The sequence below is a fragment of the Lolium perenne genome, chromosome 6, assembly GCF_019359855.2.
Source record: "Lolium perenne isolate Kyuss_39 chromosome 6, Kyuss_2.0, whole genome shotgun sequence".
NCBI lineage: Eukaryota > Viridiplantae > Streptophyta > Magnoliopsida > Poales > Poaceae > Lolium > Lolium perenne.
In genome coordinates this window covers 203,742,511-203,747,149 of record NC_067249.2, presented here as the reverse complement: position 1 = coordinate 203,747,149, position 4,639 = coordinate 203,742,511, and positions in this window count along the sequence as shown.

The following is a 4,639-nucleotide window of genomic DNA, read 5'->3' as shown; positions in this document are numbered from 1 at the left end:
AAAGGCCCTTCGCAGAGGGAAGCATTGATTGCTATATTTGTGCTAGAGCTTTTATTTTGAAAACAAGAAACAATTTTGTCAATGGTAGTAATAAAGCATATGTATCATGTAAATTATATCCTACAAGTTGCAAGCCTCATGCATAGTATACCAATAGTGCCCACACCTTGTCCTAATTAGCTCGGATTACCTGGATTATCATCGCAATACATATGTTTTAACCAAGTATCACAAAGGGGTACCTCTATGCCGCCTGTACAAAGGTCTAAGGAGAAAGCTCACATTGGATTTCTCGCTTTTGATTATTCTCAACTTAGACATCCATACCGGGACAACATAGACAACAGATAATGGACCCCTCTTTAATGCATAAGCATTTAGCAACAAATAATATTCTCATATGAGGTTGAGGATATTTTTCCAAAACTGAAACTTCCACCATGAATCATGGCTTTAGTTAGCGGCCCAATGTTCTTCTCTAACAATATGCATACTCAAACCATTCAACTCATGGTAAATCGCCCTTACTTCAGACAAGACAAACATGCATATCAACTCACATGATATTCAACAAAGGGTAGTTGATGGCGTCCCCAGGAACATGGTTATCGCTCAACAAGCAACTTATAAGAGATAAGATGCATAAGTACATATTTAATACCACAATAGTTTTTAGGCTATTTGTCCCATGAGCTATATATTGCAAAGATAAAGAATAGAAATTTTAAAGGTAGCACTCAAGCAATTTACTTTGGAATGGCGGAGAAATACCATGTAGTAGGTAGGTATGGTGGACACAACTGGCATAGTGTTTGGCTCAAGGATTTTGGATGCATGAGAAGTATTCCCTCTCGATACAAGGTTTAGGCTAGCAAGGTTGTTTAAAGCAAACACAAGTATGAACCGTTACAGCAAAACTCACATAAGAACATATTGCAAGCATTATAAGACTCTACACTGTCTTCCTTGTTGTTCAAACCCTTTACCAGAAAATATCTAGACCTTAGAGAGACCAATCATGCAAACCAAATTTTAACAAGCTCTATGTATTTCTTCACTAATAGGTGCAAAGTATATGATTCAAGAGCTTAAACATGAGCACAACAATTGCCAAGTATCACATTATTTAAGTTATTATACCAATTACCACATGTAGCATTTCCCGTTTCCAACCATATAACAATTTAACGAAGCAGTTCAACCTTCGCCATGAACATTATGAGTAAAGCCTAAGGACATATTTGTCCATATGCAACAGCGGAGCGTGTCTCTCTCCCACACAATGAATACTAGGATCCACTTTATTCAAACAAAACAAAAATAAAAACATACAGACGCTCCAAGTAAAGCACATAAGATGTGATGGAATAAAAATATAGTTTCACTAGAGGAACCTGATAATGTTGTCGATGAAGAAGGGGATGCCTTGGGCATCCCCAAGCTTAGATGCTTGAGTCTTCTTGAAATATGCAGGGATGAACCACCGGGGCATCCCCAAGCTTAGAGCTTTCACTCTTTTTGATCATATTGTATCATCCTCCTCTCTTGATCCTTGAAAACTTCCTCCACACCAAACTCAAAACAAACTCATTAGAGGGTTAGTGCATAATCAAAATTCACATGTTCAGAGGTGACATAATCATTCTTAACACTTCTGGACATTGCACAAAGCTACTGAAAGTTAATGGAATAGAGAAATCCATCAAGCATAGCAAAACAGGCAATGCAAAATAAAAGGCAGAATCTGTCAAAACAGAACAGTCCGTAAAGACGAATTTTATAGGTGCACCAGACTTGCTCAGATGAAAATTCTCAAATTGAATGAAAGTTGCGTACATATCTGAGGATCACTCACGTAAATTGGCAGAATTTTCTGAGTTACCTACAGAAACTATTGCTCAAATTCGTGACAGCAAGAAATCTGTTTCTGCGCAGCAATCCAAATCTAGTATGAACCTTACTATCAAAGACTTTACTTGGCACAACAATGCAACAAAATTAAGATAGGGAGAGGTTGCTACAGTAGTAAAAACTTCCAAGACTCAAATATAAAACAAAAGTATTGTAGTAAAATCATGGGTTGTCTCCCATAAGCGCTTTTCTTTAACGCCTTTCAGCTAGGCGCAGAAAGTGTGTATCAAGTATTATCAAGAGACGAAGCATCAACATCATAGTTTGTTCTAATGATAGAATCAAAAGGTAACTTCATTCTCTTTCTAGGGAAGTGTTCCATACCTTTCTTGAGAGAAAATTGATATTTAATATTACCTTCCTTCATATCAATAATGGCACCAACAGTTCGAAGAAAAGGTCTTCCCAATATAATGGGACAAGATGCATTGCATTCAATATCCAAGACAACAAAATCAACGGGGACAAGGTTATTGTTAACCGTAATGCGAACATTATCAACTCTCCCCAAAGGTTTCTTTGTAGAGTTATCAGCAAGATTAACATCCAAATAACAATTTTTCAATGGTGGCAAGTCAAGCATATTATAGATTTTCCTAGGCATAACGGAAATACTTGCACCAAGATCACATAAAGCATTACAATCAAAGTAATTGACCTTCATATTAATGATGGGCTCCCAACCATCCTCTAACTTCCTAGGAATAGAAGCTTCGCGTTCTAATTTCTCTTCTCTAGCTTTTATGAGAGCATTTGTAATATGTTTTGTAAAGGCCAAATTTATAGCACTAGCATTAGGACTTTTAGCAAGTTTTTGTAAGAACTTTATAACTTCAGAGATGTGGCAATCATCAAAATCAAAAACATTATGATCTAAAGCAATGGGATCATTGTCCCAAATGTTGGAAATTTTTTTAGCAGTTTTATCACGAGCAGCTTTATTTTAGCGATTTAGCAGTTTTGCAGGCTTTGCATTAGAAGTGGAAACATTGCCAACACCAATTATTTTACCATTGATAGTAGGAGGTGCAGCAACATGTGGAGCATTAGCATTACTAGTGGTGGTAATAGTCCAAACTTTAGCTATATAGTCTTCTTTAGCATTTTCTTCTTTTTCCCACCTAGCACGCAATTCGGCCATCAATCTTATATTCTCATTAATTCTAACTTGGATGGCGTTTTCTGTAGCAAATGACTTAATATCATTATTTTCATTAGGCATAACTTTCGATTTCAAAAGATCAACATCAGCAGCAAGACTATCGACTTTAGAAGCAAGTATATCGATTTTCCCAAACTTTTCTTCAACAGATTTGTTAAAGGCAGTTTGTGTACTAATAAATTCTTTAAGCATGGCTTCAAGTCCAGGGGTGTATTCCTATTATTGTTGTAAGAATTTCCATAAGAATTACCATAACCGTTACCATTATTATAAGGATATGGCCTATAGTTGTTACTAGAATTGTTCCGATAAGCATTGTTGTTGAAATTATTATTTTTAATGAAGTTCACATCAACATGTTCTTCTTGAGCAACCAATGAAGATAACGGAACATTATTAGGATCAAAATTAGTCCTACCATTCACAAGCATAGACATAATAGCATCAATCTTATCACTCAAGGAAGAGGTTTCTTCAACAGAATTTACCTTCTTACCTTGTGGAGCTCTTTCCGTGTGCCATTCAGAGTAATTAATCATCATATTATCAAGAAGTTTTGTTGCGGCGCCTAGAGTGATGGACATAAAGGTACCTCCAGCAGCTGAATCCAATAGGTTCCGTGAAGAAAAATTCAGTCCTGCATAAAAGGTTTGGATGATCATCCAAGTAGTCAGTCCATGGGTTGAGCAATTTTTAACCAAAGATTTCATTCTTTCCCATGCTTGTGCAACATGCTCAGTATCCAATTGCTTAAAATTCATTATGCTACTTCTCAAAGATATAATTTTAGCAGGAGGATAATATCTACCAATGAAAGCATCCTTACATTTAGTCCATGAATCAATACTATTCTTAGGCAGAGATAGCAACCAATCTTTAGCTCTTCCTCTTAGTGAGAAAGGAAACAATTTTAACTTTATAATGTCACCATCTACATCCTTATACTTTTGCATTTCACATAGTTCAACAAAATTATTAAGATGGGCAGCAGCATCATCAGAACTAACACCAGAAAATTGCTCTCTCATAACAAGATTTAGTAAAGCAGGTTTAATTTCAAAGAATTCTGCTGTAGTAGCAGGTGGAGCAATAGGTGTGCATAAGAAATCATTATTATTTGTGTTTGTGAAGTCACACAACTTAGTATTTTCAGGAGTACCCATTTTAGCAATAGTAAATAAAGCAAACTAGATAAAGTAAATGCAAGTAACTAATTTTTTTGTGTTTTTAATATGGCAAACAAGATAGTAAATAAAGTAAAACTAGCAACTAATTTTTTTGTGTTTTTGTTTTAGTGCAGCAAACAAAGTAGTAAATAAAAGTAAAGCAAGACAAAAACAAAGTAAAGAGATTGGAAGTGGAGACTCCCCTTGCAGCGTGTCTTGATCTCCCCGGCAACGGCGCCAGAAATTTACTTGTTGCGCGTAGTTGACGTATGTCTTTCCGTTCAACACGCGTCAGTTGGGAACCCCAAGAGGAAGGTGTGATGCGTACAGCAGTAAGTTTCCCTCAGTAAGAAACCAAGGTTTATCGAACCAGTAGGAGCCAAGAAGCACGTCGAAGGTT